The sequence below is a fragment of the Cervus canadensis genome, chromosome 31 (assembly GCF_019320065.1).
Source record: "Cervus canadensis isolate Bull #8, Minnesota chromosome 31, ASM1932006v1, whole genome shotgun sequence".
Classification (NCBI taxonomy): Eukaryota; Metazoa; Chordata; class Mammalia; order Artiodactyla; family Cervidae; genus Cervus; species Cervus canadensis.
This window is the reverse complement of record NC_057416.1, coordinates 15,828,599-15,842,549: the sequence shown is the minus strand read 5'-3', so window position 1 is coordinate 15,842,549 and position 13,951 is coordinate 15,828,599. Positions and strand designations below refer to the sequence as shown.

Genomic DNA, 13,951 nt, shown 5'->3' with positions numbered 1-13,951 from the left:
TCCAGGCAAGAATACTGGAATGGGTTGCCATTTCCTTCTCCAAGGGATCTTCCTGACCCAGGGATCAAACCCAGTTTTCCTGCATTGCAGGCAGATTCTTCACTGTCTGAGCCACCAGGGAAGCCCTAAAACAACTTATGTAACTCCTAAAAGATTAAAATAAGGAATACAATTAAAATAAGAGAAAGGCAGAAAATTTGTGATGGAAAATTAAAATAAGAAGTGAACTATTTGAGAAAATCAAGGGATTATAAGTAAATTCTTTTGATTTGATATAGAATTTATTATTAATTATACTTGCTAAGTAAGGATCCGTTTTGAGATCCCACTAAGTGCAAACATTTTTCACTGGTGATTTTATTAAGCTTTCTCAAACTCTATATAAATTGAACAATATTATTCTCATATGACAGTTGAACTTAGTAATTAAAATAGTCAACCAGTGTCTAATTCCTAGGTTTCTGCATTTTTATACTCCCAAGGTGGTTAACTCAAAGGTCTGCTAGACTCAGGACCTGTGAGGGGTAGTTCAGAATCCTCAGATTAGGAGGGAGTAGAGCTTAACAGTATTTTACCTATAAATAGAGTACAACACCATTTATGTTTTAGGCATTAGTTATGCCTCCCCAAAAGACAGAAAAGAGTGAATTAGCCCTGAAGGTCACCAGTTTGTGACTGCATCGTAGCATGCTATTTTATTAATGTACATGCTCAAAGAGGCATGTTCTCAAAGCAGCTTTCACTTGGGTTTAAACTTTTTTTTCTTTTTCCTAATAGAAGTCTAAGCTTATCTCTTCTCTATGATGAAAAGTAAATGCTTTTATGCTTAGCAGAAAAGTAGCTTTGCAAATAAGCAAATATACCCGTGGTTTTCAGATTATTTTTCCCACTAATATCCTTGCTAATATGTCATAAGAAACAGTGGCTGCGTTTGAGTTTGGCAGGATGCCACAAATAAATACAACTGCCTGGAGTTTAAACTCCAAATGCCTAGAGTTTAAAGTTTCCACACAGCGTTTCCACTATAACCACCAACCGGAACTATAAGGCTTGATAGATGGTACCAGATGCCTGTGTTGGAAACGTTATATGCGTGCTGACATTATCATTGCCCTGGGATGCTCTGTGGCTCTCGAATATAGAATAAAGAACTACCACTGCGTTAGAAACACACAAGTGTGAGTTCAAAGTCAGGGGGGTAGTCAATGTGGATGAGAAGGCAAATGTGTGATAAGAAAACCACACAGATTCTTTGCACGCTGAATCTGGTTTTGAAGAACAGCTCTTTCTATAAAACATGCCTCTTACAGGAAGATTAAGACTTTATTTTCACATTTGGCGAGATTGTTGAATTTCCATAAAATATCCAATTTGGTGAACGCTGGACTAGACAGAAATGTTCACTAGAATCAGATGTGCTCTTTTGTTCATATTCTCTACCCACATTTGATTTGTTTCTGTGTCTAGAATCGAGTATAATTTGGTTGACTGGAGCAAGGTTATATGGAAATGAGACAAGAAAGGAACATTCCACACAATTTACTTTTTTAATTACACAAAGGAGAAGACAATAAGATTTCTCTGTCAACAGTAGCCTCAGAGTGAAAAAAGAAAGCATACTGAGGAAACTATGCTATGTTCTTCATTATTATGATCACAAAACAACATTTTGTCTTTGGCTTTTTTGGGAGGTATTTTTTTTTTAATAATAAAGGATCTTATTAGAATTTAATATCCAAATATATATAAGGAACCCGTACAGCTCAATAGCAAAAAAGGCAATCTGAATGAAAAAAGATCAAAGAGGACGTGAATAGGCATTTGTCCAAAGAAGACACAGAAGTGGCCAACAAGTACGTAAAAAAGGTACTAAACGTCACTAATTACCGGAGAACTACAAGTCGAAACCACGAGATATCACTTCACACCTGTCAGGATGGCTATTATCAAAAAGACCAAAGACAAGAAGTATTAGCAAAGATAGACAAAAGAGAACCCTGATGCACTGATGGTAGGAATATAAATTGGTGCGGCCACTATGGAAAAAGTATAGATTCCTCAAGAAATTAAAAACAGAACTACCACATGATCCAGCAGTTCCACTCCTGGGTATATATCCAAAGGAAATGAAGTCACTGTTTCAAAGAGATATCCACACCACCTCCATGTTCACTGCAGCATTAGTCACAATAATCAAGACATGGAAAGAACTTTAGCGTCCATCAATGGATGAATGGGTTTAAAAAATGAAGTATATATGTATGGATACAATAGAGTGTTATTCAGCCATAGAAAAGAAGGAAATCCTGTCATTTGTGACAACACGGGTGATCTTGAGGGAATTATACTAAGTGAAATAAATCAGAGAAAGACAAATACTGTATGCTGTCAGTTACATGTAGAATCTAAAGACATCAGACTCGTGGAAACAGAGTAGAATGGTAGTTGCCAGGGGCTGAGTGGTGGGGGAAATAGATGTAGGTTAAATTTCCAGTTTTAAGATGGATAACTTTCAAGGATCTAAAGTACGGCATGCTGACTGTAGTTAACAGTACTGCATTTTACACTGAAAAGTTGCCATGAGAGTAGAGTTTTAATGTTCTCACTATAATAACAACAACAACAGAGTAGTAATTGTGTGAGGCAAAGATGGAGGAGCCTGGTGGGCTACAATCCACGGGGTCTCGAAGATTCGGACGTGTCTGACCGACTCAGCATGCGTGTGCAAGGTTAACTAACTTCTTGTGGTAAACATTCCATAATACATAGCTATATCAGATCTTCACATGTATACCTTAAACTTATACAATGTTTTATGTCAATTGCATCTGAATAAACAAACAAAAAGCCAAACAATTTTCACAAGCATCTCAAACATAACGTTTCCCATCAAGCTTTCATTATTTTTCTCATGGAATACCACAGTAACCTTCTAAGTAGTCTTACCACTACTATTCTCTCCTCACCTCCAATATACCCTCTATGTTGCTTCTAGAGTGTTCGTAAAACAGAAAGCCAGGCATGTCACTCCACTGTCCAAATGGAGGCAGATGCTGAATCCAACTTGATTCCTTAACATGGCATAAGTGTCTTGATAATCAGACACCCTCACACCCTCCTAATTCCTACTGTATGTTCCCCTTGTCTCATGGCCCCTTTCCCTCTCTGGTTGGATTATATTATTCCAAATACCATGTCATACTTTATTTACTTTCTTTTCTTTAACATGTACTGCCTCTTTTTTTCCCCCCAAGATATTCTATCTCCTGATTTGCCACTTTACCTCAACCTGGAGAACCAGGGAATACCTACTCGTCCTTCAAGATGCAGTTCAGTTAAAACCTCCTTTCTAAGGCCTGTCCTGTTGTGCTGAGTCACTTCAGTCACATCCAGCTCGTTGCAATCCTATGGAATGTAGCCTGCCAGGCTCCTGTCTCCATGGGATTCTGCAGACAAGAATACTGGAGTGGGTTGCCATTTCCTTCTCCAGGAAATCTTCCCGACCCAGGGATCAAACCCACGTCTCTTATGTCTCCTGCATTGGCAGGTGGGTTCTTTACCACTAGCACCACATGGGAAGCCAAAAGTCTTCCCTAACCATTCATTATTACTTCTTCTTGGGTTCCTCCAGAGAACTTTCACCAAAGCAATGATCCCATAAGATGCTTTTCTGTTTCTCCCTACTAAGGTGAGAAGACTATAACTTAAGTTTCATCCGGTAATTGGCTGTCTAGTACCAGCTTGTTAGAGATGATTATTAGACATTCAGGAACTTTGCAAGACGGCTGTTAAATTGTGGGTAACTTAAAATCAATCACGGTAGGAGAAGTTACACCCCAAAATTGCCAAACACTATGTGTAAGGATACATTTTTTCCTCAAAGAGGCGGTTTGTGAGCATAGCTGGGTTTGTCCCCATAGTCTAACAGAGTCACTACATAGTCAGTAGAATTGCTCAAATTATTAATGTGATTTCAATTAGCTAAAAATTATTTGGGCATAAGTAAATAGAGATAATTACACAAACAACAATGGAATTTAATATATTATCACAGTTTGAATTACAATCAAATTACAAGAAACAAGTATGGTTTCAGTTTTTAAATAATTAGAGATTTTATTCCAAGACAGCATGATCTGTAAGTACAGGTAGGGTGGCTCAAATACAGGAATGTTGGCGTATTAATCTTTGTGTAATTATACATCATGCAGAATCTGGCATGTGGTTGATCCTCATTAAATTCTTATTAAGCAAATTTCCACATGAAAAAACATGGAATATATTTCTGTATCTGAAGGGTTGGCTATTTTTATCGACTCATATAGAATCACTGCTGGAAACTGGCAGTGCCCATATGGTAAAATTTTGTTCAGAAACAAAAAAATTAAGCAAGTTAAAAGCAGAAGAAAAAATTTTCCAAAAAAAAATCTGAAAAATAATTAGTTTTTCCCCAAAGATGTTGATTTTTAGGGATATTATATATTGAACATTTTGTTGATGTGCTTATTTTTTAGTAATTATATAGACATTTATGTATAGTAGCTATATTATATACAACCATATTTATGTTTATTATCAATATATTAGCTACTTATTATTTATATAATTTTTAGAGTAAACATATATATATACAGAGAGAGAGAAAGAGAGTAACTGTATCTTATAAGTAACTGAAGCTACTTACAGTATAGTGGAAAAAGTTATTTATGTACATGTTTAACCAAAAAGTTTTCACATATATTTGTGTTTAGATTTTTATTCATTCTAAAAGTCATGTGTAGTTTACATCACTGGTTGTCAGTTTATGCAAAAGTATCACTAGAGGAGCTATATAAAACAGTGGCTGTCACTGCGTAAATGATGAAACCCACAGAGCCATATGGAAACAAGCAGGTTTAAGACAACATTTTAGATTACCTTTGTCCGGTACACTTATTTTACAGATGAGGAAGTAGCGTCAAGAGAAGTTGATTTTATTTGTTTGTCTTTATACACCTTGCTAAGGGCATAAAGTAAGTCACTCAGTCATGTCCAACTCTTTGTGACCCCGTGGACTGTAGCCTACCACGCTCCTCCATCCATGGGATTTTCCAGGCAAGAATACTGGAGTGGGTTGCCATTTCATGTCATAATCTTTTAAATTGGCATATTTAATAGTATATAAACTTTGTGTGTGTATGTTGGCTATAGGGAAGCTAAGAATGCTATTCAGAAATTATCAAAGACTAAAGAGTAAAAGAAGAAACATTTTAAATTTATGGGATCTAATTAGCAATCCAGTCAATAGCTGAGTGCCCACAGAGGAACTATCACGACAAGCAAGTTACACACGCCAATCCACAGCTCGTATTCTGGTGAATAAATTTGGAATCTACCAGATTTTTGTGTGTGTTTTTTTTGTTCTTCATACATTGTGTTCTTTAATCATTACAGTTTTGTTAATTTTGTTAAAGTGAAGCTGCTCAATCGTGTCCAACTCTTTGCGCCCCCATGGACTGTAGCCTGCCAGGCTCCTCCGTCCATGGGATTTTCCAGGCAAGAATACTGGAGTGGGTTGCCATTTCCTTCTCCAGGGGATCTTCCCAACCCAAGGATCCAACCCAGGTCTCCCGCATTGCAGGCAGACTCCTTACAATCTGAGCCAACAGGGACGTCTTTGTTACTTTTAAGTAACTTTGAATTTCCCACTGTAACATAGCAAGATTAGTTTTTATATTGTTTTCTTCTTTCTAATTTCATATTTTTATTGTTTTGCAATGTAGAGGGAGATCATTAATAAACAATTGTATCAAACTACTTTACTGTTGATAGTGAAGATTTGAAAAGTAGTTCTTAATATATAAATTGTCACACTTGATAATTCCTGTCTACTGACTGTCTCATTTCCATCATCTCTAATAGAAGAAATTTTGGAAATCCATTTCAGCTAAATTTATCTGATCATTGAGAACTCTTACCTGAGTGTGTTTTTCACATATCTTATTTTGGATGAAATTCACCCCACCCCACAATTTACCCTTGATTATTCATAAAGGTCAAGATGTTTCTTAGAATTTATATTAAATATTCCTCACAGTTTAAGTTTTAAATTTATGGCCAAAGAATGCAGATTCTCATTAAGTGATAGCATGGTGTATGCTAGTAGTTAACCAGTTCCAAGCATTCAGAGTCCCATGTCTTATAACTGTGATCTCAGTGGAATTAATTTCATAATTCAGCAGGTAAACTTGCTAGACAAAAGTATCTTTAAGTTCTTGTTAAGGGCAGAGACCATAGCATCTTTATCTATTCCACATGTAACATAATGCTAAGGACAAATAATTTGTCAGTAAATATGTATTGAATTGAACTAGATTAAAAAAAAGTGATTAAAATAAAAAAACTTGAGCTCCCTTACAGGATTCATAGTTTTTCAAAATGCCTTTCAGTTTGCACCTTGTATAATTATATTTAATAAATATTTCTATAATATCATTTATGTTAAAAATTTGTATCTTCTTATTACATTATTAAGTTATTTAGAATTAAAAATAAATGATCTAGGAAAATAAAGTTTTTCTTTTTTCAATGCAGAGACAATTTCAGAATCTTACTCCAACTATTTAATGTTTATTGACCACTGAAAATATTTTTGTAGTAGAAAAAAATGGTCCAGGATGTAAAATGCCTCAGAAAGATAAATTAGGCACAAGTATGCCTGCCTTACAAGTCCCAACCTGTAAGAAAGCACCTGTGTATTGTTGTACAGTTTTGAGAAACAGAGAGGCTTAAGGAGACTCTGAATTGATATACTCTTCAGTTGTTGCTCTCGTGAGATTCTTGTGATATAATGAAGAAAGGAATTAAGTAGCCAGGAGATGGATACAATGAAAATCTTACATTTATTTTAATGGATTGTGAATTATTTCTATACCTTGGAGACAGCTAAATAAAAATGTAAAAGTTATAGAAAAAAATGGAAAATAAAATCATATTTAAAAAATTATTTAATTCATTAGTTAAGTAAAACAAATTTTATAAGATACATTGAAATATTAACATCTTAAATTCTTAAAAAGACTAGGATATTTTATATAATTTTGTTAAATTATCATCCCTTATTAATTATGTAGTTTAATTCTGCAATCAGCACATTTAGTGATAATGAACATTTTAAAACTTGACTCAAAATGTTCATAACAAAATGTTTTTAATACCCAATGATATAAATATGATATATATTTTTAATTATATTTATCTTCTAATTTTTCCTCTATTGTATTAGATGCATTCCAATATTTGATATTACTTTAGGGCATATTTTCAAGTTTCAAATATTCAGATAAATGTTTATACAGATTTTCAAATACTAATGAATATTTAATTTCCAGATATTTACATGCATTATAACATCATGCAATTTACATTGTAATAAAGATGATAAGATGCAATTAAATTGAACACAAGATCAAGTACCTACCTCTATCCCAGACAGATCATAAAATTAAAAAATATATAAAGATGAGAATTTTAAATGTCTAATTAAGCAAAAATTTTCTTAGGAGTTTTACAAATACTTAAGCAACAATTTATATCACTACCTAAATAGATATGCCTATATACAAACTAATACTACTGTATTTGTTTGCAAAAAAAATGATGATAAGAGATGTGAAGTGAAGTGAAAGTCACTCAGTCGTGTCTGACCATTTGTGACCCCATGGACTATACAGTCCATGGAATTCTCTAGGCCAGAATACTGGGGAAGGAAAAGAATAGCCTTTCCCCCCCACACACACAAAAAAAACAAGAATAGCCTTTCCCTTCTCCAGGGGATCTTCCAAATCCAGGGATCGAATCCAGGTCTCTGGCTTTGCAGGTGGATTCTTTACCAGCTGAGCCACAAGGGAAGCTTGTGATAGAGATGGCTAGATGCTAAATAGATGATAATTTTGTTGGTCAGCCTTACTGTTTTAAATCAGAGGTAGAAATCTAGACATTTATTCTACTTCCTGCAAATTATTTTTATTTTATTTTTATTTATGTAGGAGTACACAAGATATGTGAGATCAATCTGATAGTATCTATTGTATCATTATTCCACTAGTTGAATTTTTATGCCTAGTTTTTAGCTGAATACATGATACATATTAGGCACTCAAAACTGATGAATCAGTTGCTGAGTGTATGACTTGTTAGGTAGTTTCATATAGATTGTTATATATTGTCAGCCTCCTTAAATACTTCTTGAAAATTAGAGGTAATGTCTGTGTTACGCATTTTAGTTTTAGGCTAAGGAAATTGTTTGAAATGGTTGTATGACTGAAAGTAGACCATTATTAGAAGTAATTTTACACCTGAAGTGAGTTTTAATAGAATAGTAATCTAGCGATTAGGTAAATAGCCAGGTTATAAAGATCTCAGAGCATGGGGGAATTACTGACACTCTACATACTTTTAAAATTCTGCCCAAAGAAAAAATTTAAAAAAATTTTTTTAATAAAAAATAATAAAATAAATAAAATAAAATTCTGTCCAAGTATTAAAGAGGACTTTAATGAAAAGTGAAAGAGCAGGTTCATCTCTTTAGTATTTATGATAACATATAAGAAAATCACATTTTCAGAAACTAAAATGACGTAAAATAGAATGGATAATTTTAATTAAAATGTACATCATATTCTCCAGTGGATGTTTTCATTTTATTTTATCTTGAATTTACTTATTACAGATTACTAAATTTGTTTATGTCTTATTTATAAACTCTTTCAGTTTTCTGTCTATAAATTTTTTTCTGTCTGTAATTTATGTCATCTTTTCACAGAAACTCTCAAGTCCTTCTGCTCTATCCCTGTTTAACCTAAGGATGGAATGAAAACGTTTACCATACCCTCAAAGGTTTTGAGTGATTTTACCATTGTTCTGTAGGACAGATTAGGGAGTGGTAATCTCTCCAGACTTCACAACATGAAGATCTTCATTCTGTTCATAAAGTACTGGGCTCCTTGGAGGGCAGATCTGATAGCAGATATTAGAGCTGGTGGAATGATGAGTCAGAGTCCTTATTTTAAGGGTTAGAAGTCTTAGTTTCCAGTTGCACCCAGGAATAAAACAGAAGTCCTCCCAGAAACTTAAGTTGCCGCCAGACTTCGCAAATACCAGACAGTCATACCTGCCAGATGGTTTCTGCTCTGTGGTTTTGCTAACACATCACTGGTCCACCGCTCAGCTCTGATTCGCCTGACTCACAGACATCTTCACGTCATCCCTGTCTGACAGGATAAAAGGCAGGGGCACCTTTCCCAGGGAGCTAGAAGAACCAAGTGTGGTTCTTAATGCCCTTTATCTCAGCCTTCAGGCTGTTTGTCTCTGCTTCTAGCAGACTGAACAGACACACAGACACTCTAGGTGCAGGAATAACGAAAAGAGTTTTCACAAGGACAAAAATAAAGTCTTGTATCTCCCTGTGAGGGACAGCACACAGCAAAACATTTCATTTGCATAAAATTATTGAGGTCTTGTAATGTTATTTTACCCAACTCATCTGGAAATCTGTCAGGCTAGCTGCCAGCCTGTCAACTCTCTTCTTCTCTGCTTCCTTTGGTGGTACTGATTCTTTCTGAAGCTTGAGCCTTTATTGTACTGGTAGCGGAGATAGAGGGAGGTAATTGATGAAATACTAGTAATAGAAAGACACAGTTTGTGCATGTTACTAAACCAAAGTCAGGACAGATCATTTCATGAAGATTTTTTATGCCATTTCTAAGGATGAAAGTGTTGCAGATGAAGCTTGAGTGTCAAAAAAGTTGGGATTCCCAGGATAATATCAATATTAAGGTTTATGGGACCAATAATATAAGAAAATGGTTCAGAAAACCCAGCATCATACCAGAATATTTACAGCATATTGTTGCAGAGGATATAGTACTTAGTGCAACCACTTCAGTCAGAATTGCTATGGGATTTATAATACCTGCAGCTTACAAAAAGCAACATTGGACAAAATCTACAGAGATTGTTTTATACTCACTGAGTCTCCATGGAAATACCTAGTGTGAATTGCTCCAAAAAAAGTAGTGTTTCAAAACTGATGAAGTAAACATCCTTTGCATTATGTAGAGTTCAAGGAAATAAACTAAGTAAAATCATAGTGTACATGTAATATACATTTTCTCTGTACGCTCAATATTATCCCCGGACTGTGGAGTTTCAATGGCACAGGGCAGCAAACTCCAAAAGCTTTGCAGAACCAACAGCGCACTCAGGAGCCTAAAGCATTCCGGAGTGACTGGACAGCTGATGTCCCATCAAATCCAGGGTGCTAAATGACACCTCTTAGGTAATAAATTCCTGCTTTTGATTTTAAGGTCCTACCAGGCAGGATAATTCACTTTGTACAGTTCCTAGGACAGCACTCTGCACATTTGCACATTTAATCAGTGCTACTTGATAATGAATAAAGGATTTTACACACAGGATCAAATTGGTCCTGAGAGAAAAATATCTCACTCTCGGAAAGAAGCGCTTTCTTCTGAGTTGCTGAGTAGCATCTCCCCAAGCTCATCGACATGAAACATCCTCAGGTAAAGAGCCACTTTCACTTTGCTTGAACTTCCCCAAGGTCAGACCCAGGAAGGACTAAGAATAGAACACAGATTACACGGTCCGCTTCACTTAAAAAAAACCTCGAAAACTAACAGTGGCTCCTGAAGGGTCACCATACATTTTCCAAGAAAGTCAGTCTGCGCCCAGAACTGTCACAGATAGAGAAGCAGTCAAGGCCGAGGGGTCCTTAACCTGTCCCGAGAGACTGCTGACAAGATAATTCACCTCTAACATCGAAGACTTAATTCCTCTTACTACGTGAGAGAATATAGGGCACATTACATATCCACTCATTAGATTCACATTGCCAGGTGGGGCAAGGATCCTGACTAAGATGCTGGGTTCCAAGGGCAAGCAGTTCAGGTGTGATTCCTAAGGCCAGTTCTCACCTCCTCCTCCTCTTCCTTGGTCCCTGCCTAGACTGCCAGTTTCCAAATTTGACTCATTCTATGCACTACCCAGTATCCTTCCAATATCTTCCTTTTCTCTGTAAACTAACCAGTTTCTGTTTGCTTACTTTTTTAAAATTCTAGCACCCTGACTAGTAAACGTGGGTGTTTGATGAATGTCTTCATTAACAAGCTGTGCAGATAAATAAAGGGGACATCAGAACTATATTTATTGTAGAATATCACTTTTGTTTGAAATATGTTAGTATGTTCACAGGAAGATGAAAAAAAATCACTTTCATCAGCAGACAAAATGAGAGTCCTCTTCTGCTCTAAACTATGCCTCATGCCTGGTTGCTTTGGGTTCCTTGTGTTCAGAGACCTGAAGTTAAGAGGGGAAACCAGCCTGGCCAGGTGACTGCTGGACCACTGAGTGGGGGCAGGACTGCAGTCACAGTGGAGGGGAGGGAGTGGGGAGCGGTTCACTTGGGGTCTCTCTCTGCCCCTCGGGGCTGAGAGTATATTACCCTCCTGCGTAAGCCACGATGGCAAGCGGAGGTGCCGTGGGGCTGTGGGGAATGGAGAACGTGCGGCGGAGGAGGAGTTGATGGGGAGCCGGTGTGGACGCAGGGGCACTAGCCTTCCTCGGCTGCCTTTCCTTTAGGCACAGAGTCCGCTGGCAGCCTTAGTTACTGCTCCTCAGATGTATCCAGAGAAAGGGCTTGGGTGGCACCAGGGCTGGACTAGGGCTTCCCAGGTGGTGCTGAAGAACCAGGCTGCCAGTGCAGGAGACTTAAGAGAAGCAGTTTCCATCCCTGGGTTGGGAAGCTCCCCTGGAGGAGAACATAGCAACCCACTCCAGTCTTCTTGCCTGAGGAACCCCAAGGACAGGGGAGCCTGGCAGGCTACAATCCACAGGGTTGCAAAAGAGTCAGACACAACTGCAGCGAGAGTAGTGACTGTGATGGATAAGGAGAACCACTGCCTAGATAGCCCTTGTTGCCCCAGATGCTGTGCGTCCTGCCAGTCTGTATTTGTGACCTCTCTCAGGCTTCGCTTCATCTGCAGAGAGCCCCTCACCCAGGGTCACACCCCTCCCAGGGCGGCCAACGTCTTATGACTAATGATGATAATACAAATGTCTGGCCATTTTGCCCCCAAAACAGGAGGGTTCTGAGAGGCCATTTTCTCTCCCGCTGGCCCCAGCTTGCTTCCTTCCCACTGGCATTGATGCCAAAGACACAAACACCCTGCACCCTAAACTCTGTGTAACGTCTGTTTCACAGGAAATCTAACCTGCGACACAGGACTTAGAGCGCAAGAGACCTAGTGAGGTCCCACCCAAAGGGACCTCTCTTTATTTTCTTGGGCTTCTCAGGTGTTGCTAGCGTTAAAAAAAAACATCTGCCTGCCAATGCAGGAGACTTATGAGATGCAGGTTCAATCCCTGATTGGGGAAGATTCCCTGGAGAAGGAAATGGCAACCTACTCCAGTATTCTTGCCTGGAGAATCCCATGGACAGAGGAGCCTGGTGGGCTACAGTCCATGGGGTTGCAAAGAGTCAGACACGACTGGGCAACTAACACACTTCATTTTCTAACACACTTCGTTTTCTTCTAAAGAAAACGTGAAAACTAAGCATCACTTGTTGGTCATCTAAGGAATGGTGCTTGTGGAATGTGTAAATATATATACTTAGCTCACTTAGTGAAACCACTTTACAGGCTAATCTTACCCACGCGCTCTGCTCTGTCCGGTGACAGGAATTGCCTCCAACTAGTCATCTTATAAATAAGTCTGATGGTCATAAATGGGGCTAAGAAGGAAAATGCCCATCATCGTTGAACCTGAAAACAAAACAGTATCACAAAACTCCCGGATAGCACGCCCTGTGAATAATAAGGCTATTTAATCAGGCACTGATTGTTACTCTAGTATACCTTAGACCAGGCTTCTCCCTAACGTGAAAGAGTGACTGCAGCGTGGAGAAATTCCGGAACGCCGAGCCTGTCGTTCTGTGTGCGGATTTGAAACCCTGTCTGAGTTCCTCCTTTCAACCAAGCTGTGAGTCCTTCTTTGAAGCTTAGGGGTAATGGGAGAACTTTATCTCATGTAGAAGAGCATGAAATCTCCCAGGCTAGACAGGCCAGGTGGCACTGAGCAAGGAGCCGTGAGTTATTGGAGCTGAAGATGGCAGTGCTTTGGCAGCGTCCAGATCATGTACTGCCAGCATCTCTGTCCTGCACACCGCGGCCCAGACGTTAGAGGATTTCTCTGTGTTTGATCCCAAATCTAGATGCTCCTCTATAAATTTCATGTGCAGCCCTTTAGATCCTTAAACATGTGGGTTGATATTAATAGGAAAAAAGCAGTGAACTTGGAGTCAGATATTCTGGTTTTAAACCTTAGTTCTGCCACATAAAAGCTGATGAGTTCAGTATAGTTTCTCATTGGCAAAAAAAAAAACTTGAGAATTTTTAAGGAAAAGTTAATAGTAAAAATGTAGCTAAAAGCACCATTTGCACAGGACCAGACATCTATTACAGCTCAATGTTTACTAGCTTTTTTCAGTAAATTTGGATTCTCAGCCATTGAGCCCCTGATCCCCCCGCTCCTTGGCTTTTTCTCCTCTCCTTCCCCACAGCCCAGTTATTTATTTATTTTCCAATTTTAAGTCTAGTCCAGACTTAAAATATACAAATCAAGATTTATTTAAGATTATGAAAATGAAAGCAGTTCCAGAACCTAGATCATGTCTTTTCAGCTTTAATTATGCTACCATTTTATGATACAAACAATAAACATTTTAAAAGATGTGATTACATTGAATGCCTTGACTGTTCATGTCTCCAAATTGTTTTAATAATTTACATAGCATAATAACAGGGATAATCTATTAATTTCCTTCACTGTTTTTCTGTCCTGGTAATTTCATAATTAAATATAATATAAATTATTGTCATTAAAGGTGTTCTTG

At 37.6% G+C, this 13,951-nt stretch overlaps 1 long non-coding RNA gene across 1 annotated transcript in view; it reads left to right on the top strand.

Moving 5' to 3' along the window:
• Window positions 1-13,951, top strand: part of LOC122432583 — a 156,147-nt gene that overhangs the window by 141,255 nt on the left and 941 nt on the right. The gene's annotated exons all lie outside the window — the stretch shown is intronic.